Below are 23909 nucleotides of genomic sequence, written 5' to 3'. Positions count from 1 at the left end.
AAGAGTTATGTTTGGGTGCTCACTTCGGCAGCACATATACTAAAATTGGAATGATACAGAGAAGATTAGCATGGCCCCTGCGCAAGGATGACACGCAAATTCGTGAAGCATTCCATATTTTTTGGAAATGGGTTCGAATCAAGAACACATGTGATACTCAGCAGAATCGCGCATCGGCTATGGGAGAGGGAGGGAGGGGGAGGAAAAGAAAATGATCTCTGTCTCCAATGAATCATGTTTGGAAATGACCAAATAAAATAATGTTAAGTACAAAAAAAAATTAAAAGACTAAAAATAATAAAGAAACCAAAATCTCTTAAAAAAAAAAGAGTTAAGTTTGGAGAAGTCAAGAAACATCTTTTGATCTGTAGAAGACTGGGTGAAGTGTGTGCTTTTTCTCAGAGAGAGGGAAAAGCGGCCAAAGGGGGTGCTGTTTCCTCTCACTTGACCGCTTGACCATGTCAGTTTCAGACACCCTGATGTGAGAGCGTCATCAGTTGACAATTAGTTTGAGGCAGCTGGTAAAATCTTATAGATAATTTTAAGAAGTACATAAATTTAAGATCATCTAGTAGAATAGCTTTAGTTAAATAGATTTAATCTTTAGATAGTAAGAATAAATCAGTACAGGTTCACCCCAGTGAACATGAAGAAGTCCCTTGGAGGACAGTTGGGTTTGGGGGCATAGTTTGAAATCTTAGTGTTAGATTTAATATATCCTTCTTTATTCCTACATCATTTTCCTGTCCCTGCTTCTCCACTTAGATAAGTAATAAATAATGTTGGATTAAGCTGTATCCATCAATTTTATCAACCACTTTCAACCAGAGCTCCCTGACAGTGTTAGTCTATTAATATCAACTAGCCATCAGTATCAATATCTCAATACGATCAAATTTATACAAGACAATATAAAAAACCAAAGGGTTGCACTTAGTACAATGTCTGGCACCAAGTAAGACACTCAATAAATGTTAATCGATTCTGAGTCTCTAACTGACATTTCTAGAATCTGTACTACTTCCAGTAGTACAATATCACTTCTGATATTTCTAGATTCTGTAATTGGATGAAGAAATCAACAGTCATGAAACAATCTTTAAAGGCCCAACAGGGAAGGTTCCTTATTGATCAAGGATCTAAGGTGTAGGAAAAGGCTGAGGGTTAGTCAACAAGATAAAAAATGAGGAAAGCAAGGTCTTTGGTGGCCTAAAGGATAGGAAATAACTTATGGGAAGGACAGAAAAGAAAGTGTCTACCTAAGGTTGTCATATTCAGAGAAAGATTAGATTTGGAGTGGGGAGATGAGGAAGAACAAGTATTTATTAAACACCTACTACATGTCAGGCACTGTGTTAAATACTTAATAAATAGGATCTCATTTGGTAGAATCCAGATAGGCCAGTTCTAAAGGCAAAATTAAAAAAAAATTCATTTAGGAAAAAGAGAAATAACTAAGCAAGACTGAGGTCTAGTTCCATGTGCTTTTCACTGAGGGTCAGAAATCACTATTGAGGACTATATCATCTCATACACTACCCCACTTAGTTTTTATTTTAAGACCTCATCCATTTCCCTGTAGTACTTCAGCAAATCCATAACAACACAAAGAAGGCTTTATTCCATTCTTAAGGAACAGGGTAGGAGAAAGGGGAAAAGTATATATCCTCATCTGCAAACAAAGCTAAATGTTGAGGAAGTAGAGCCAAGAAGAGAGGTGAAAAGGAATATGGAAAAGGGGATGTCAGTGAATTAAGAAGTTTTGTGTATTTATTGGTAAAAAATAAATGGAAGGTCATGATCAGTGACACCATACCTTTGTTTAACCCACTTACTTTTCTTACTATTAGCTCCTCCCTACTGCTTTTGATGAGTTTCTTACTTTCCCTTGCCCTTATGGAAAAGAATAAAATGATTCATATAGCACTGTTTAGATTTTATAAAAAATGTGGTTTGTTTGGGGAGAGAAACTTGGGGGGGGCAGATTTTTATTGCTTGTCAACAAAGAAGGAACTAAGAGAGTTATAGATCACCTTCTAATTCTTTTGTTTTCACTTAGACTTACTAAATCAAAAACAAAACACAGAGAGGTAATATGTGTTAAGTTTTCATATAAAAAGAATATATTTCTGTGTAGGATCAAAGGAATATAAATTTAGAACTAGAAAGAACCCAAGGGATCATTTTACAATTGAGGATATGGGCCCATAGAGGTGAAGGGATTTGTTCAGGGTTGTGATAAAGGATGGAAAGGTTTACAATTTGCAAAACTGTGCAAGAACTGAAAAGTGCAAACCTAGGTATGATTGACAGTGGCATGTGGCCAAGGGGTCACATGGGAGCCTGAGCTGGAGGATTGGGGAAGACTCCATCTTGCCCCAACAGATGTTCTTCTGGTCTCCTGAGGAAGTCAAGAGAAAGGAATCAAGAGGAGTTTCCCTGTGTTGAACTGAGGAAGGGTTCCTGTATCTAGCTGCTGGCAGCATTCAATCTCACTTGGATATCTGGACTTGCTTGGACATCTAACAACAACAGATCCTGGCTCTAACTGTTTTTTATGGACCCTTGCTGAGTAATATTTGGGAACTTGGTTAAGTTTAGTTTAGTAACCTAGTTAGCTAGTTTTTTAAAATAAGAATAACCATAAGTAAATCCCTAAGCCCTTATTCCTTTCCCTTCCAAAACAATTAAGTAGATTTTTAGATGTTTTTTCCTCTTGTGTTTCCCTTATCCAAAATCCTGTCCTAACAGGGTTAAAACTGAGGCAGTTAAAGGCCTGGGATTTGAACCCAGAATCTATAATCCAAATCCATTTTGAAACCTCTATGAACTTCAGTCACTAAATAAGACAGTTGGACTTAAAAAAAAAAAAAGGACTAAAATGCCTTCCAGTTCTAAAATGAACCTTAGTTTTCCCTATAAGGGAAGTCCTACAGTGTAGAGATATACCTCCCCAGGAAGGGACTAGCACTACAAACAATACTCCATTATCATTCAACAGTTGCTATGTACCATTCCCAGGCTGAAGCCATTTCTGTTGGTGGATCCAATGATTCCATATGAATGATAAACTTTTACAAGTGTTCTGAAGCCTCCTGGGTTGAAAGATACTCTAAATGTAAGGTATCATATAATCAGTGGAAAATGCCATAGAGACACTCACATTAAATTCCACCTCCTCTCTTAGAAGTATAATTTGACCTCATCGCATTACCTCTCCAGTGAGCCAACACCGCCATGCACACAATCCCCCCAGAATGATCATCCACATTGCTTGCTGCACTTTCATGGGCCTCTAAGTAGTAGATCAGCTCCAAGTTTAGAAGAAGCCAAAAAGATAAGGAATGAACACTAACCAAGCTTCTCTAGCATTATAGTTACTAAAACACCGATAATATTCTCATAATTTTTTAAAAAATTTGTATTCTTTTAAAACTAGGACTTTTCTTGAGGGCTTAAAGACCAAAGATTCTACCTTGGATAGCATCTTTCCCCTTCAGATCAGCTACCAATGTAAGATTGTTCTACATGCGATATAAACACTTCCAGTAAGCTGACCAATATAAGAAGCTTCTTTTGACTAATTAAGTTTTTAAAATTAACTACTTCAACAGAAAAGTAGCCATGACCATAAATATTGGGAGCAATTTGTCAGTGTCTTTGCACATGATAGATGGCTAATGTTTGACAAAATGTTTAAAGGAACAGGTTCCAAAAATTTTTATACCAAAAAGGGATAAAAAGGGAGACCAGAGAACATTTTCCTCCTCTGTAAGAGAGGATTTCTTGATTGGTTTCAGGTCTCTTTTTGAGTTCAGCAACATTCTGATACTTGAAGCAACCAGCAAGATGTCATCCACAAAATGGAGCATCTGGAGGAATCCATTATCGATAAAGAAATGTTCTTAGATTTGGATTTAGCACTGCTTTCTTTCATGGCAGTGGTAAATGTGTTTGATGAACACATGTTTTACTGGTTCATGCCTTGCTTAATATTAGTGAACAGAGCATAAAAAAAAAACAAACAAAGAAAAAGGTTTTCCTTCCTTTCTTCATTCCTTCCTAAATTGGGTTTCCCTAAACTCACAAGTCTCATCCCACTTTTGAGAAATGCAAAATCTTTGGTTTCTTCAGTCTCTGATGTAAGCCCATTGACCCCTCTTTAGGTAATCTTGAAGCCCTCTCTTCCCAGCGCCTTACCATACAGCTACCAGACTTAAGGTGGATATGCAATCAGATTTAGTCCTAATGCAGCTCAGAGCTCTCAAGCAAACCACTAGCCTCAGCCTTCCCCAAACCTCCAATAGCAGGGACCACAGGATATCATTCATACAGGAATCATGCATAATCTTTATGCATGAATAAGTGAGATGGAATTGGAAAACAGTCTTTAAAGAAGCATGTGCTCCACTGAATCTGATGGAGTTTTTTTTTTCCCTTAAATAAATCAATATATGATACCAGGTAAAAGAGAGAAAGATATCCAAAATGTCAAGTGGATCTTGTGACAAACTTCAGGAAAGACAGGTACAATCATCTGGATGAATGGATGGATGGATAGATACAGATGGATTGTGATATATATACATATGTATATATCAATAAAGGAAATATTGTCACAAATAACATAACAAGTTCTTTAATGTCTCTTATTCTATTTCTGATTATTTACTAGATTATTATGTACTAGATAATTTATAAGAATTATTTATAGTTTGGTGCTACTTAGTTCAGGAATTAAGGAAGAGCTATCAAAGGCAAACAAAGTAAGAAACTGAGTTAACAACTTTCAATAATTCAAGTTAAATAGAAGAATTTAATGTATGTTAGGGAATATATAAAAAGCAAACACTGAACATTTGGCTAATTTGAGACTGGCTATGCCAATTATACAAAGCCAGATATATGAATCCAAATGGAGACTATATATGTACAAAAATATATGTAAGAAGACTTAAAATCTATATAGAATTATAGCAATATGAATTATTATTATTATACAAAATGGAAAATATAGTTTATTTCTTGGCAGAGCCATTCAGTCTTATTCATCAAACGTTTACAGAGCACCTTTTAAGTCACTGAGTCTAAATCCACATGTTAAAGCCTCAGAATTGAAGGTATATCATTCACCTTCTTGAAACTCTAGAACAGTGTCTATATTTTCAGCCTACACAACCTCATGGGAAACACAGTTTCAATGATTTAGCCATAGTCCTTATGGCTGCCATCCCTGTATCTCAGGAAATGTATGTAATGATACAATGCTCAGACCCTCAGAGAGTCATCTTCTGCTTCATAATGAGCTTGGCTCTAAGAAAAGGGATGAGAAGAAGGTAAATCACCACTACCTCTTCTACAGCCAAGTCAATGGACTATCTAGGGACAAAGGGAGAGTATGAATAATGGAAATCTATAAATACTCTGCAGAACTCAAATTATCTTATACTATCCACCTTCTTACCAGAGGTATTAATGAGCTAGAAATTCAACATATGTAATTTTTAACTTATTGCTTTACTTTTCTTCGTTCTGATGAAGAATAGTACATAGAAGATATCTCAGTATCTTAGTACTGGCAGTAGTCAAATGACAACCAAATATATAATGAAAGAGAAATAGGCTCCCCAAAGAGGAAACAATCTACCCATCACTGGGAGCATTTACACAAATAGAAACTGATTAAATGTCCAGGATATTGTGGAAGAAACTCTATATGTATTAACTCTAATATGTACTGGAAGCTAAAGGCATCAATAGACAGATAAAGGAATGGCATGAAGCTGCTTCTCTCTCTACCTAAAGCCCCCCAAGGTAAATGACCACCCTGGTTTGAAGGATTATACTAGGTAATTTATAACATATCAGTGTGGCTTCTTTTATGGAAAAAATGTGAAAGTCCAATTTTTATGAGTTTTTACTGAGGTTTGTAATAGATGGTCTCTATTTGTGCCTTGCAACTCTATGACTCTTTAAGAAGCAAAAGTCCTAGTTAATCCACAAATTAGATAATTATTTCCCTAGGAAAAATAAAATACTTTTCAACATCTATTTTAAGTTCCCACACTAAGATAAACTTTGTAGATTTAGAAAATTTTCTCTAATCAGTTTGTGCTTGAATTCCCATTAATCTAGAGAGTATTTGTAGAGCATCCCCTCAAAAGGAATAAGTGATTAAACACTTGTAATCTGGAGAACTGGATAATATGGCTTTAAAATATCATAATCATCATAAATTACCTTGAATTAGCAATTTCCAGTTCAGAACTCAAAACATTCCAGGGAGATGAGATACTGTGGGCATCACTGTTCTTATGTTACAGGTAAACAACCTGAGAGGAATTGAGCAACTGCCACAGGTAGCAAAGCTAATAATTAGCAGAAGCTAACTTCAAACAAAGCTCTCTTAACTAAAATTTCAGTGCTCTTTTCACTACCGCAGCTCTCTATTGGCTCTTGGTCAAAATGTAGTCTTCTGTTTGGCCCTTAAAGCCCTTCACAGTCTGGCTCCAACTTATCTTTCCAGACTGATTTCATATTACTCCTTACTCATATGCTCATACACACATACACTCTGGCCAAATTGTCCAACAAAAATTTTCTCTGGTACAGGCAAAGGCTTTTAAGTTAGAGAATATGAGTTCAAATACTCCCTATCCCACTTATTACCTCTCTATTCTTGAGAAAGTCATTTAACCTCCTGAGCCTCAATTTCTTCACATGAAAAATGGGGTTGGGGTGATTGGAAGGCACTGGAAGTCCTTCCTGGTCTAGATCTATGGCCCTTTGATGCCCATACACAACATTCCATCTCCCACCTCCATGTTTTTGCATAGGTAGATTTCATTCCTACAATGTACTCCTTCCTTACCTCTTCCTCTCAGAATCTATATCTTTCTTTAATTTTCAGTTAGCTCAAATGTCATCTCTTCCACAAGGTCATTATGGATGCCCTCAGTTGTTTACATTTCCCATATACACACCTCCCACATATTTATTTTGTATTTATTTTATATATATATATGTTTGTTGACTCCTCTATATATGTTACTTCCCCTCTCTCCCCAAGTAAATTCCTTGAGAACACAGAATAGGTGCTTAACAAATGCTTAATTATTATTATGGGTGCTTATCAAATGCAGCTTCAATTTTCACTGGTTAATAATGATCATTACTACAGATGATTAAGTGTAGGTACTTTGGAAACTATTTGGCACAAGGCAAGAAATCAGACTAATGACAGAGCTATGTGCTTGATAAACACAAATGAAGTCCACTGGGGACAGCTGGGGAATGAAAGGTAAATAAACCAATCTGTTTTCATGCTGTAAATCATGTAAGCTTGATAACATACGATTTTTGCCTACAAACTCAAATGAGCATAATATATAATTCAGCAAAATCTCCACTAATAGCTGTAGTCACCCTGAGCTGACAGATCCATAGGGAGAATTATTTTGGGTCAACTCATAAAAATTGGACTTTAACACTTTTTTCCATAAAAGAAGCCACACAGATGTATCATAAACTGCTACCAAGAAGATAAAAGTCTCTACTTTCTGCCAGGATGACTTCATAGACTTTTACATCTAGAGTGATACTAGCAGAATACATATCTAACTATAAAAAGGGTCATCCACAATAAAAGTAAAAACCTAATCATTTATATTTTAGACACCTTGACATATTATTCCCTAGGCATGCTGTCAGCCATACTGTCCTTTCCTCTGCTGTAGGCAGAATGCCTGAATACCAATCTTATTAAACTGCAGCTCCGAATGTATCCCCCTTATATAACATTCCAGATGTGCTACCAGCTGGGAATGGGCCCTGAGGCCATCTTGAGCTGATCTCTTAGTCACTTTCCTGCTTTCAGTGGAAACAAAGCCAAATATATGAGCGAAAGTGTTAAAAACAGATGTCAAAATTAATAATTTTTACTCATAGGAAATACAAAATCTTCCACCCTATACTTATTCTATGAAATATGAACACTGTCAACAAACCATAAGTTAATTTTAAATTAAATCATACCACTGTAAATTTAATCCATACAATTCTCTCCTGACAATAGGCCAGTTTCCATCAGAATAGACTTTGAAAATATGACATAGTCATTTGGGTTTCTTGCATTAGGTTGTAATGTACTTAAGGGAAAGACTGCAAGTAGGTGTTTTTTTTTTTTTAAACCCTCAGGCCTCACAAATCTCTCCCTGATTTATATGCATTAATCATACCTCCCTACATTATCTCTCTGGCCTATACAGTGACAAATGCCAATCATATTTCCTTGCCCTAAAGACTGATAATAAAATTTATCTACAATAAGAAAAATAGGAAGATATTCTGAGAAATATGAACCCTGTCAACAAACCACAATTTTAAATTAAATTGGATACAAATAAGTAGTTTTTCCAGAGTGCCACAGCAGGTCAGTGGTGGAAACAGAAACCTCTTAACTCTTAGTAGTTTTCTTCATCTGACATTCTAGCATGACCTGGACATCCACTTGTAGCATTAACAAAGTAAAGCATTACAACCACCTTCTTCCATCTGTGTGTCTCCCACAAGGTAAGACTCTCAACAATAGGAACAAAGCCTGTATTTAAAAAAGAGAATTGGACACCAATTTTAAATGTCTGCACAGGGCTGTAAAAAATCCACCAAGCAGCCTCCAAGGTATACAAAGGGCCTTTTAGCCAACTGCAATATTAAAGAAAAAAAAGGAAAAATAGAAAGAAAGGAAGAGATAATTGATTAAACAAAGATGTTTTAAAGTATAAACTTGGCACCAAAGGCAAGTTAATTTATATACCATATTTCTGATTCATAAGAGTAAAGAGGAGGAGTCAATAAAGGGACATTCTCTAAATATGCAGTGAAAGGAAGGTATATTTTAATTTATACACAAGTTCTTATGAAAAACTAACTCCCTGAGAAGACACAGCAATCTAATGGTGCGCCACTGACTCACTTCTCTCCTACCCTGAATTCAATAAACCAGACATCTGCATTGAAAAGTAATTCAGTGCTTCACAAACTAATTAATATTCATAAGTAAGATATATGAGCATTATTATAGCTGAAAAGAGGAAACTAAGAAAAACTTAACTATGGGCCCATAGATTTAGTTTCTCTCACAACAAAAATTTTATTAGAATAGTCTACCTATGTGTCAAGGGCATAGTTGATAAAGATATGAGAAGAAACAGGCAAGCTGAAACAAGTATCAAATTCTCCTTTAGATTTTCTGAAACTTGCAGAGAATACATGCTCCCAATGTAATTACTATTCTCTGACCTTTAAAAATGTATTTGATTTGGTAGTGAAGGATATACTTAAAGGTTCTCCTCCAATAAGGTATCTCCTATGCATGTGTTAAAGTCATTACAGATTCCTTGAAAGATATAACAAGAGAGATAGCTTTGTTGGATGTCTGATCGTAAATATCAAACAAGGCACAAAAGAGTAAGATCTGTACTTGCCAAAAGCACTTGCCAGTCATGGCGGATGCCCAGCATATGGTCCAAATGGAAGATAGATTGCCTACTGATCCTATGGTCTTGAGTATTTTCTCCTTTGGTGATCTCATCAGCTCTATGGATTAAATTATCATTATGCTGATGACTCTCAAATCTACAGATCCAGTCCTCATCTCTTTCCTGAATTCCAGTCCTATGTATCATGCACTGCCTGATGAATATTAACACCTGGATGTTACATCAGTATTTCAAACTCAACATATACAACAGAATTCATCATTTTCCCCCCTAAATCTGTACTGTAATAGAGGGTAAGTCTGGTGGTAAAGAGAGAAAGGGAGAAAGAGTAGAAACCTCCTCTCTCAAACCTCTATCACAGTACCTCTCCCCTCTAAGCTTTCCTATTTTTGTTATTGTAACACCATATTCTCAGTAGCCTAGGTTTGTCATCATAGTCATGCTTTTTCCTTACCTCGAACATACAAGACATCTTTCATGTCAGTCCCCTTTCAACTATTCACAAGGTCACTATCCTAATCCAGGACTTCATCGCCTCTTGTCTGAACTATTGTCCCAGCCTGCTAATTTGTCTTTCTGCCACCAATCTCTTTCCTCTCATCCATTCTTCATCACTGTCAAAATGATATATTCCTGACTATGCAACTGGCTACATTACCCTTGCTCAAAAGTCTTCAATGATTCACCATTGTCTTTAAGATAAAATACAAACTCCTCAATTTGTTATTGTTAAGCCTTCTACAATCTGGCTCCAACTGATTTCTCTTGTTTCACCTTACTCCCCACTTCATGTGCTCTACTTTCTAACCAAACCTGAAAATGAACTGTTCCAAAAGCTGGACATTCTAGCTCCTGTCTCTGTTCATAAGTCATCCTCTAGCCCTTTAGCAAATACCCTCCTCACCTATATCCCCCAGGATTCTTTTCTACACTCAAGTGCTACATTATCTACAAATACTTCCATGACTGTTCCTAGTTTTTAAAGTGCTCTCCTCCCTTCAAATTACTTTTTTTCTCCTCATCTCAGAACATGTTGTGTTTCTCTTGAAAGGAAGTAAATTCCCCAGGGGCAGAAAATCACTTTTTCTTGTCTTTGAAACCCCACTGGCCAGTACCACTGTACTTACACACAGAAGTTAATAAAAATCTGTCAAAACTCATGAATTCAGACATATAATAAACACAAGTAGGATAGTTGAACATTAAAGTTCACAGGGAATTCATACATGTATATACTTTAATGTTTTAAAATCGAAAATGTCATAGTTCTAAATCTAGAAGGAACTTCAGGTGTCATCTCATCTAATGTCCTCGTTTTATGGATGAGGAAACTGAGGCCTCAAGATGTTAAGTGAATGCAGAATGCAAATTAAGAAAAATGTCATAAGTGATTAAAAACAGAGATTGTTTCATATCAACTTCAATGTCAGCCTAAAAAAAAGTAAATTCATGTGGATTTGGATGTTTCTCTCTTGATGCAAAAGCAGTCTACCAATACTTCATCCATCAGGTCTGCCAAACAAGTATATTTCTTCACACCCCCATCAATTTCCAAATAGTTAGGTTCCAACAGAGAGCCTTTATGGAGGACGCTACAGACTCAAGAAGCAGCAAGATTTGGGAGAAAGGGCTACATCCTCCAGCTAGTGCTAAAGAAGGCACATACTCAGAGACATACAAGCGGCCCATAAACAATACTATTCCTAGTTCTAATACTACTATGTGACCATCACCTTTTTCCTTTCTACATCAACCCTTCTTTTGGCTTAAAAAGGAAACCCTCTGAAAAATCTGCTTTATCTGTTTTATGAGTTTCAAGAACTCACCATGGTGAAAAGTACAGAATATCTTCACACAGGTTTTTACACATACATAACTACCTAAAACTGTATACCTTAAAAATACATCTAGGAACAGTATTCATATTCAGCAGAACCATGGAATTTCTGAGCTCAGAGGGACCTCAAAGGTCATCTAATTCTATCCATATTTCAATAGGAATACTCTTGAAAATATCTCTGATAAAAGGTCTTTCACTCTCAGTTTGAAGTCTTCTAATTACTAGAGAATGCATTGCTAATATTTATCTTTTCCATTTTTTAAAAAAATAAGAACTTGACAAATATAAACAATATGAGCATTTCAATATAAAAAAGAAAACAATCACACATGAAACCATCACTCTTTTATGTACACTTTTTATCAAAGTATATATGAAATTTAATACAGTAGTGCCAGCCTGCCTTGATTGTCTGTTACTGTCTCTAAGTTCTTTCTACTGTTTTGTATTTCTTTCAATATTTCATTAATACTTCTTCCTTTTTTATTAGTATCAGTAATCTCCCCTCCTATTTCCCTCTATAACTTCTGACTTTGAAAATAACATCCCACATATATACCTCATAACAAGTTTAGAAAAGTTTAATAAATTAATATATTGCTGCATTTCTCTGAACTGGCCATAAAATATTCCCCTACAAACTACAAAAGGCTATAATTTTAAATATGAATCTTGCCTAAGTATGGATTCATTTCATTTTTTAAAAGCTTTAAAGAGACTTTACACATTTTCCATTCCCTTCATCATAAAATCATACATTTCTACTTCTTTATATGTGTCTATGTATATCTATATGTGAGGAAAAAAGAAAGAGAGGAAGGAAGGGAGGGAAGAAGGGATGAAGGAAGGAAGGAAGGAAGGAAGGAAGGAAGGAAGGAAGGAAGGAAGGAAGGAAGGAAGGAAGGAAGGAAGGAAGGAAGGAAGGAAGGAATCATCAGATTAAAAATATAATCCTCTGTGGGGAGAATCATGCAAGAGCCCATTAGTGATTAAGTACCAACTAGGAAGTTCTAAGGGATTTTTCTTCACTTCACAAATGCAACAATGTTCCCTTAATATTGTAATTTATATATCATATTTTGACATTTCCTCATTAAAATCATTTATCAAGTATATGACAACAGCTATTACTTATATTCAGTATAATCTAACTGAAAACCCATTTAGTGTATTAGAAGCATTCCATTACTTAAAAACAAAATCCCTTCATTCTGAAGGAACTAGGCATTTATGACATAGTAATAAAAATATGAAAACCTATATCACGAGGTAAAAAAAATCATGAATACCCACAAAAATAACACACAAATAATGTTGTATTATTATTGTAATGGAATGGGCTATTTTACAAGAGTAACATTTTTTTTGTTTTTGTTTGTTTGTTTTTGAGTTCCAAATTCTCTCCCTGAAATAATATAGATTTTACATGTACAATCACATAAAATATTCATTTCTTATCATTTCTAAGAAAATTTCCCATTAAGTCCCTTGGGGACTACTACATTAGGCAGATTTGTTTGTCCCTACACTAAAGAAATCCAGGCTGCTGCCACTTTTAGGTCCCAGGATATTTTACTTCTTGCTTTTGTCAGTGCCAAGATATGCCTTCATCTCCTGTTCTCTAATTCATGGTTTTTAGCCATGCAAAGGCTGGAAAAACAGATCACAAAGAATATCACAATTTAATTTATAAAATCACAATTAATAAAGTGTATCAACTTGACTTAGTGGAGTTTGCAACACTAATTGCTAGCTACTAGAAGATCTTTTTTAGATTTTTCTAGATGCCCCACTCACTTCTTGTTCAATTCAAAAGAAGACACTAGTAAGAACTGAAACACAGCTTGCCAATATTCAGGGGGAAAGCCATCAGAAATACTACCCTAACCATATAACATCTGTTAGTCTGGAAAGAAGGTCAAGTTGCACCCAAGACTTAGCAGTAATCTCCCACACTTATAATAAAGGTATAAAGGTATAATGAGGTGTAAAGATGACTTAAAGGGATGTGAACTTCTAGTATCAGAAGGTGCCAAAAAAACTCCTAAAGGTGAAGACGATATAAAGATCAAACTCACTCATTGCCACAGCACCCCTCTAATAAATAGCCACTAACCTCCCTCCTCCCCTCGAAATTTAGACCCACCCCAATACCTGCAGTAGGACAAGGGAGAGCATAAGGATTCTAAATCTATTCAGGGAAATAAGGACTCTAAATCCATAACTGAGTGTCTAATCACCTTTGGTGTTTATTCTACTTTGACCTCATTCTCTAGTTCCAGTAAAAGAGCTCTTGTTTGCCACATTTTACCCCCATTTCAAGTAATAGGGCCCCTGTATTATTACTCTATGCTTAAATCTGTGCCTTAATACCATACCTATACTCTTAGGAAGGTATCCTAGGCCAACCTTGGTTATACCAATCCTCCCAAGAACCAGTATGGCGCCCTATCCCCTAGCTCTTGTGGCTATGTACCTGCTACTGCTGACACACTTCCCTGATGCAAACTTCCTATATATCTCAACTATTGCTTTCTGTCTAGTACACTGATGCCACATTTTGCCTTCTTGCTACCCACCACCAGACCTCCTGAATTTGTCCTCATTCCCTTATTGTTCAGCAGCCCCAGGCTAGTTCCAATCTCATATACTCATCTCAAGAGAGTAGAGAATGAGGACCCAGGTGGCACTTGGAACACAAAGCAAATGTGGTTCCCTGTCTCTGAGTACCTGGAAAGTCAAAACTTCCAGCACCTCTGACTGCCTAAAGCTTAGAATCTCCAATGGATGTGAATCCCCAGAAGCTCAGGTATAGCATTGACTTTGATTCCCTAAAGCATGTAGTAGATGACAATCCTGATAAGTGGCTCCCCAGATTCCTGACCTGAACTCATACTTATCACCTCTAAAAACTCATTCCATAATGGTAAGGGTCACAGAGGAAACATTCCAAGCTCTGATTCCTCCAAAGCACATCTTGGGCACATAGAGATCTCTGATGGATCTGCTTAGAATCTGTGATAGATTCAGGTTCTCTGCTGGTTTGGCCCATCCCATCACTCACTATACCTTGGGATCAATAATCCTTTTGGGTAAAGCTGAGGACTGTCCCAAAAAGGGAATGTTAAAATATGTATTATTACCAAATTCTAGGATTCTAATCCAGCCTTCTACCTTAATTATGGATTTTTATTACATTCATCAGTTATCTTAAAATTTGAGGTATAAGATAGAAGAATGCAGAATCCACAATAAGGTGTTCAATAGATGAGTTAGAATGATGTGGGCTGGATGAAAACCAAAGGGAATAATTTAAGTTTCAGTGAGTAGGAAAAAAGAAGAAAATTGAAAGCTATGCATGTCTGAAAACAGGTTTCAGGGAAGACTACGGAAGGATTGGAAATAATCAATACTAAAATCCATTTGATTTAGTTTATAATTTTGTCATGAACTGGCTCTTATATCTTAGATTATCACTCTTACTTTTTTACTTAATATTCATGCTGCACCCAAACCAGGGACCCTTGTAAGTCAAAAAAGCTAGGAACAGCTAGGTAACATAATGAATAGAGCTCCAGGCTTGGAACTGAGAGGATCTGGGTTCAAATTTTGCCTAAAACATTTCCTAGTTGTGTAACCTGGGACAAGTCACTTAACCCCAATTCCCTACCCTTACAGCTTTCCTGCCTTGGGATTGATATCTACCATTGATTCTAAAACAGAAAGTAAAGTTAAAAAAAAGGTCTAACAAAACATTTGCATTCATTAGCAGGAAGAAGAATGAATGTGGCTTCCCCACATTCTGGGAATGAATAGTTGAACTAAGGTCTCATCCTTAGTATGTCTTTACCTATCAACTAAGCCATCTACCAAAGTGTAGATGTAGATAGAATGACATCCTTTAGGAAAGTGTAAATGTAAAGACATTTTAGGAAACGATCACTGAACTGAAAGCTCCCTGAAGCCAAGACATTTCACTGTTGCTTTTCCACACTTTAGCACAGTATTTGCTGCCTGTTGTAGCAAAAAAAAAAAAAAATACATTTTATTGGGCTGAATTGAATAAAACAAAGTTCATTAATATAAAAGAATTACATAATTTTGGAAAACATGTTAAAATTATTATTACATGTAATTGGGGAAATAAAGTGGAGTTAAAATGAAAATAAACATGAAAGAATTGTAGGCTGCTGGTTATTGCCTAGGACACAATAGTCTCCTAAAATAAGTCACAGGATTTAAAAGTGTCTCAAATGCTGCTAGAGTTTCAAACAAAATATGCTTTGTAATTTAATGTTCTATCACCATACAAACTGGTCATTACCCGTTCCTACTTAGTAGCATGCTGAACAATAATGGTCCAATGTCATATCTGCTGTCCCCATCACATTCTGAAAAGGAAATGAGATTTCCAGTTTCCCTGATGATAACTTTCACTTCAGTTCAATTCAATTCAGCAACAAATTATTAAATCCCTATGCCAAACTCTGTGCTAGACAATGGAGAATGGAAAGAAAAAAAAACACTTTGAAACAGTGTCTTCCTTTAAGATGTTTATCATTTGAATAGATAAATAAACATTACATAGGCAAATAATACAAAATATAGACAAAATATTAAAAGGGGAAGAGGAATTAGCAATACCAATAAATCAAAAAAGGCCTCATGAGGGGCAGCTCGATGCTAAGTGGATAGAGAACCAGGACTAGAGATGGGAGGTCCCGGGTTCAAATGTGGACTCAGACCCTGGGCAAATTATTTAACCCAAATTGCCTAGCCCTTACTACTCTTTTGCCTTGGAACCAACCAATACTAGAAGTTATTCTAAGGCAGAAGTTAAGAGTTTGGGTTGTTTTTTTTTTTAAAGAAAAGAAAAGCCTCATATAAAAGATAGAAACTGAAGCAAGATTTAAAGGAACTGAGGGCATTCTAAAGTTGTACTAGAGGCAGAAGTGAGGAGGACATGAGGTAACAGGAATCATAGTAGAAGAAAGCCCTCTGAAATCTAAGTCAGAGTCTTTTAAGGGATAAGTATAGACCCTTTAGTTGAATTTCAAAGGAAGAGTGCTTAACCACTTTTCATAGCTCATCAACTACTCTTGTCAAGCCTTCAAATGCATCACTAAAAGCAAAATGGTGGGGGGCAGTTAAGTGGTTCAGTAGATTGAGAGCCAAGCCTAGAAACAGGGGGTCCTGGGTTCAAATCTGACCCCAGACACTTCTTTGTGTAAAACTGGGCAAGTCACTTAACTCCCTTTGCCTAGCCCTTACCACTTTCTGTCTTAGAACCAATAAATAGTATTTATTCTAAGGAGTAAGGTAAGGATTATTTGTTGTTGTTTTTTTAAGCAAAACAGTGTCCTATATTGTAGACATGATGATGCTGGCACTTCTCCCTAGAAAGCAAGAAATGAAGACATGTTAACATTGTCAAATGATCTTAAAGTGTCTCATTTCTTTTCAATACCAACCCTAGACTACCAGTTCAGAACAGGGTCTGAATAGGACTGGCACCTCATATCATTGTTAGATGCACTAGAGTAAGAGACATAGAACTTGAGTTCAAATTACAGTTCAGGTACAGACATTTACTAACTTTGGTCTTGGGCAGATAATCACTAAACCTCTCTGGACCTGTCTTCTCATATATGAAATGTGAAGTTTGGATTCAAAGGTCTTGTACAGTTCTTCATCTATGATCCTGTGTTCTCTCTCTCCCTGTACAATATTGACTCCAAAGATGGTGATGTGGATAGTGACTTTGAGTTTAGGGGAGCCAAGAAACCTCCCAATCTGCAATCCTGGGGAGAATGTGTGGATGTGAATTAAAATACCCATTTTCTCAAATTAAGATACCTTCACCAAATGCATTAATACTTTCAGGCACATAAACATATTCAAATAGCATCCGAATTTTCTAAGAGCATTAATGTTGCTCCCAAATTATCCAATACAGCTAACAATTGAGGCACTATATCAAACTGACTCAATCTGATAAAATATCAAATAGTTTTTCCCTTAACATTTTATGCAGTCTTGGATAGATAAATTAAATTTCATTTTGAGAAGTCAAAGGTCAAAAAAGACTCTTCTGATAATACTATGATGAGAACACCAACCACTCAAATTATGCCTAGGGAGGGAGAAACCTTTCTAAAAAGAAAGGTGATACCCTTGGACAGTGTTTATGATTAAATGTATAGAAAATAAGGGCTGGAGAAGGGAGGTTCTAGGTTCAAATCTGGCCTCAAACACTTCTTAGACCCTGGGCAAGTCACTTAACCCCCTAATTCCCAGCCCTTACCACTCTTCTGCCTTGGAACCAATATTTAGCATAAATTCTAAGAAGGTAAGGTTTTGAGTTTTTTTTTTTAATCTATATAACCTATGGGATATTTAACTTGGGGTCAAAGGACTTATTTTTTTTAATATAGTGAAAATTGTTTCACAATCATATGTATTTTGTTTTATGCATTAAAAACATTATTCTGAAGAGTATATGTTCTACCAGACTTTCCAACCTCTCTCTCTCTCTCTCTCTTTCTCTCTCTCTCTCTCTCTCTCTCTCTCTCTCTCTCTCTCTCTCTCTCTCTCTCTCTCTCTCTCTTTCTCTCATATACATACATATACACACATTGTTAAGAATCTCTAGAATATAGTAATTTGAATTGCTTGATTCTTCTTATTCACTGGGGACAAGGATGAAGACATTAGCAAACTCATAAAATCAAGTATTACAAGCTATTTTTCTGAAAGAAACCAAAATCAGTCATTTTTGTATCCATGACAGTTGGCATAAAAGATGCTTCAAATAAATTTTTAAAATCAAAATTAAAAGAGTGGTGGGGCCAAGATGGAAGAGAAGAAGAACCAACCCAGAAGAATTCCTACAACATTCCCCTCAAAACAACTTTTTTTAAAAACCCTCAAATCAAATCTGGGAATAGTAGAGACAACAAAGGATCAGGGTAATATATTTTTGGGTTAAGGTAACTTCATTTTTCTACTCAAAGAAAACTTAGGAGGTTGGTAGGAGAGGTATGTGACACCATAGTGGAAGGAGCAAACACACATGGTGACAACACCAGAGGTAGACAATGGAGGCAGCCACAATAGTGACAGCAGTAGTTTCAGGAGATCTTAGCCCACAGATGATAAGGGTATCAGACTTTTTGTTGGAAAGAGATTATAGGAAATCCTTTGCTGGCATTTTCATGTAGCTGGCATTGACTGGCAAGTCTATTGCCTATATGCAGTTCTGGATCACAGTTCCAAAGCACAGAGGAGGACTTGTGGATCAGTCACTAAAAAGCAAGGGTCAGATTTACAGTTTTAATGCAGAGAAGAGAACAAGTACCAGCCCCTGCAGGGAAAAGAAGACCTGAGCTCAATTCCAGACCTATACTTACTAGCTGTACGACTCTGGGCAAGTCACTTAAACCTGTTTATCTCAGTTTCCTCATCTATAAAATGAGCTGGAAAAGGAAATGGAAAACAACCCTAGTAAATTTTCCAAGAAAAGCCCAAAGGGAAATGTCTAAACAATAACATGATGAAATAGAGGACTTTCAATCTTTCTTAATGAAAAGATCAGAGCTGAATAGAAAATCTGACATTCAAACACAAGATTTAAGGGCATGAATGTGAGTAGATTATGTTGGGATAATCTCAAAAAAAGGAAAGGATAAGATAAAGGGATGCACTGGAAGAAAGGGGAAGGGAGAAGAAGAATGGAAAAAATTATCTCATAAAAGAAGCATGCAAGAAAGAGCTTATAAAATAGAGAGGAAAATGGGGGTGGGCAGGCAATGCTTGAACCCCACTCATCAGAACTGGCTCAAAGGGAAAAGGATAGTTTGTATAGGGAAATAAAAGTGGAAGGGGATAAGAGTATGAGGGGAGGGGATGATAAATGGGAGAGCAAATTAGGGGAAGCAGTGGTCAGAAGCAAAATGGACTTTTGAGGAAGAATAGGATAAAAAAAGAGAACAAAATGAGATGGAGGGGAATTCTCTGTAATCAAAACTATGAATGTGAAAGGGATGAGCTCATCTATAAAATGGAAGCAGATAGCAAATGGATGAGAAACTAGAATCCAACAAGATGATTGTTTACATGAGACATACTTGAAACAGAAAAGACACATACAGAGTTAAAATAAGGGACTAGAAAAGAATCTCATATGTTTCAGCTGAGGTTAAAAAAATAACAAAACATATGGATAGCAATCATGATCTCAGACAAAGCAAAAGCCAAAATAGACTTAATTAAGAGATAACTGGGGAAACTACGTGTTGATAAAAGTTGTAATAGACAATGAAGTAATATCAATACTAATCATATATGCATCAAATGGTACATCATCCAAATTCTTTAAGGCACAAATAAAACCAAAGCCACAAAAAATAAAAGGAAACCAGGAAACTGCGGTGGGGGTTTATGGGGAAGGATTTACATGTTTCTCTGATAAAGGCCTCATTCCTCAAATATAAACTGAGTCAAATATATAAAAATAAGAGCTATTCCCCAAATGATAAATGGTTCAAAGCTATGAACAGGCAGTATGGTGGTGGGGGGGGGGGGGGGAAAGGGGGAGATCAAAACTATCTATTCTCATATTTTTTAAATGCTCCAAATCACTACTGATTAGAGAAATGCAAATTAAAATAACTCTGAGGTACCACTTCACACCTATTAGAAATAACAAATGCTGGAGAGGATAAGGGAAAATAAATTAGACTAACAAACTTTTGGTGGAGTTCTGAATTGGTCCAACCATTCTGAAGAACAATTTGGAACTATGCACAAAGGGCTAGAAAATTGTGCAAACATTTTGACCCAGCAATACCACTACTATGTCTGCATCCCACAGAAATAAAAGGAAAAGAAAAGGGTCTATAGGGTATACAAGGGTATACAAGGTATAGTGTAAAATTGAGATTTGAACTCTAGACTTCAATCCCCACAAGCCCTTGCTCCACTTCCTCAAAATGCTTTGTAATCTCATGGAATTCTGAGGTGGGCAAGATCAAGAAGGTATTTAAGCTGATTGCAAAGGCTTTTGAGCTCTCTTTTTTGGATTTCTGTTTTGGGGCAGACGTGGCTCTTTCCATAATGTAGGTGAGGTCTTGTCTAGGCCTTTGGCCTAGGCACGTGTTTTTTCTTACTTGTATATTCTTAAATTCTCAACCTTTAATAAACCTCATAAAATATAATACTCCTTGCAGAGAGAACCTAATTTCTACCTGCCTCAGTCTCCCCTAAATTTTAATCTTTACAGTTGGCGACCACAAAGGGACTTAATCAACACAAGCTTATGACCCGCACTTACTGGGAATTTCTCGTTCATGGGGAATAATTGCAATCCCCGATCCCCATCACAAATGGGGTTCAATGGGTTACCCGCACCTGCCGGCTTAGGGTAGGCACACGCTGAGCCAGTCAGTGTAGCGCGTGTGCAGCCCCAGACATCTAAGGGCATCAAAGACCTGTTATTGCTCAATCTCAAGTGGCTGAGTGTACAAAGGGCAGGGGTTTCCCTTCAGACGATACCCACACTCCATTAATCTGTTTTGCTTTAAATTTTTGTTTCCATTTTTCCACTTCCTTTTCATTATAGGAAAGTGATAAATTTAAATCATCAGTGGTTGTTAATGTTAAAATTAATCCAGGTCCTTCTATGGCTGCTATATATGCTTTGCAGTGGCATCTGCTTGGTCATTTCCTCTAGAGACAGGGTCAGAGCAATGAACTACAGCTAGGGCTTCAGGCAGTTTGAGAGCAGAAAGAACTTCATTAATAATTTCTGCATTGAGTGATAAAAATATTAGAAATTGAGGAGATTATTATCAATTGGGAGATGGCTAAACAAGTTGTGGCTTATGATTGTGAGTGATATTATTGTCCCATAGGAAATGAGGGAGAAGTGTGGAAAGGAAACAAGACTGACAGTTAGTGGGGGAAGGCGCAACTGGGAGTGGCAATTGGGTCTTGTGACTAGCACTTCCTTCCTGCCAAGGTTGGACTTACTTCCTGGTGTTGGAGGAGAGAGGAGCTTGTTCAGCCCAGTCTGGAGTGGCATGCTCTTCTTGGTTCAGCCCAAAGACACAGGCTTCTGAAGGTTAGAACTGTTCTTGTTTACTTTCTGTCTACTGCTAAGATTCTGAATTAGACAAAGCAGGACTGATATAGAGTAGACGGGAGTGGGAGAAAGCATCCGCCAGCCTCTGGGGCCTGGCCGAAACTCTGAAGCTAAGGAAAGAACTCCAATCCCAACTAGTTATTAAACTTTATATTATTTGAACTCGCTGTCAGATAAGTGGACTATCTTTTCTGGTCATAGAGGGAACTGAACTTCAGTTCAGTCATTCCAGGACAAACAGTCCTTATCGGACCCCTGCTGCTTCCTCTCAGCAGGGGGCATCGTTCTCCTTTGCTTCACTGAACAATATTCCCTCTCTCCCCTCACCTCCTCCATACCCCCAAAGAAACCTCCCATTATCCCCCATTTTTCCAATCCTCCTATTTCCTTTCCCAATAGAAGGTCAAAAATCTGGAATGACTTATATGAACTTATGTAAAATGAAATGAGCAGGACCAGGAGATCATTGTATAGTCTCAATATTGTAATCATGATCAACTGTAGAAAACTTAGCTATTCAGATCAATACAATGATCCAAGCTAATTTTAAAGGATTCACGATGAAAAAAAATTTACTCTCCATTTCCAAAGAATTGATGAACTGAGTATAAATTTAAGTATAATTTTCTCACATCCTTTATTTTTCTTGCTTTTTTAATATGACTAATATAGAAATATATTTTGTATGATTTCACATGTATAAATTATATAATGTTTGCCTGCTCAATGATGGGTAAGGGTGGAAGAAAAGGAAAGAATTTGGAACTCCATTAATTTTTTTTTTTAATAAAACCTCAAACTCAGTTAAATAAGGTAGTTAGATTAGGGCCAGGGTGGGAAGGTACTCAGTTCAGATGTAGATACCAATTAAAGGAAGGACACCATGTAACAATCTTCTATCTTAACTAGTTATTCGTTCTACCTGGGTACTAACTTGGTTGTTTCTACATTGCTAGAAAACTGCAAATATTACAGTGCCACCCGAATTTCTGCATCTCTGTTTTCAGGGATCATTCCTAGGAAATTATGGCTAAAATAGGAGAAAGTTTAAGTAGTTGTAATTTAGAAATAAAAGCTAAGAAGGAATGGTAGAGGTCACAATGTGGAGAGCTTGTATAGCAGTATAAATTTAGATTTCATCTTTTGAACTATAGGAGGTTTTGATTTCTGAATAGGGAAGTGGCTTGATAAAAGCAATGATCTTAACAATTAATATGCATGCAACATATAGATGGATAAAGAGAGAGACAATATATTGTGAACCTAAGGTTACAAGAGTTTGAAATACTTTAATGCTATAAGGAATGAAAAAAATGGATAAATTAATGAATATAGACATTGTGAAGAGAGAAGCAATGGAATTTGGTCACTGCTTAAAGTCAGAGAGTAAGAAACAAGGAAATCAAAATTTATTTTGAGGTTTTTGAAGATGGTTGATTTGAGAAGAAAGTACTGTAGGGGTGAATATGCAAAGAAAAGAAGAAATAATTGAGGGAACAATGTTATATAAAAGAGGGTAGAGAATTAGTCTTAGAAGTAAGGAGGGATATATCTTCCTCTGACACAAGAAGAAAGGAAGACAGAGTGGATGAAGACAAATATAAATTGAGGAATGAGAGAAAGAAGGAAGGTGGATAAGGGATTTCATAACCAATGATTTCTCTCTTCAAACCCCCAACTCAACTTCCTTCCCCATCACTGTCTGCAGATGACCCTGACTCTTACTTAACTAAGGAGACTGAGGTTTCTTCAACATGAACTCCCTCAACTCCCTTCCTCCACTCTCCTAAACTTTTCAATATCCCCAATTTTCTCTTTCTCCCCTTCAGTCTCTGAAGTGGCCCTCCTCCCTGCCCCCCAAAAACCTTCTATCAGTATCCTCCATTCTATTTGTTCCGGTCTCCTCAGTGAACTCATCCCAACTAGTGCATTTTTCTTGCATTTTTAATGTATCTGTTTCTAATGTCATTTTCTCCTCAGTCTAAAAATATGCACAAGTATCTCCTTAACCTAAACGCAAACAACGAAACAACCACCAAACACTTTTCCTCCATTTCGTTAGCCTCTCCTGTCTTTCTCCCCTTCACTGACAAATTTCCAGATGAAAGTTTCTGTGCTTATTGTCTCCAATTCCTTCCTCAGCACTAATTTTCTCCTCAACTATTTCTAATCTCACTCCTATCTTTATCACTCTATTACAACACCTTTTTCTAAGGTTACCAAATACTTTCTTATTGATTAATTCAATGACCTTCTAAATTTTTCCTCATTCTCTTTGACCTGACTTCAGCCTCTGACATAAAGGACTGCTTGTCATTTCTTGGTACCCTCCTGATTCTGGCATTTGAGCCACAATGAGCTCCAACTTTCCTTTCCAGACTTATCTCCCATTACTCCTAGTCTTAGGTTTTATTTCACAACTAAATTG

At 36.6% G+C, this 23909-nt stretch overlaps 1 protein-coding gene and 1 non-coding gene across 3 annotated transcripts in view; one reads left to right on the top strand and one right to left on the bottom strand.

Annotated features, from left to right (window-relative positions):
* The window catches only part of ADAMTSL3 (ADAMTS like 3), a 628767-nt gene that overhangs the window by 482449 nt on the left and 122409 nt on the right, over nt 1-23909 (bottom strand). The gene's annotated exons all lie outside the window — the stretch shown is intronic.
* LOC130456812 (U6 spliceosomal RNA) lies at nt 16-122 on the top strand. Its single transcript, XR_008915833.1, has one exon. It is a non-coding gene; the product is annotated as a U6 spliceosomal RNA (small nuclear RNA).

This window comes from Monodelphis domestica, chromosome 1, assembly GCF_027887165.1.
Source record: "Monodelphis domestica isolate mMonDom1 chromosome 1, mMonDom1.pri, whole genome shotgun sequence".
Taxonomy (NCBI): Eukaryota; Metazoa; Chordata; class Mammalia; order Didelphimorphia; family Didelphidae; genus Monodelphis; species Monodelphis domestica.
This window is presented reverse-complemented; position numbering and strand designations above follow the sequence as displayed.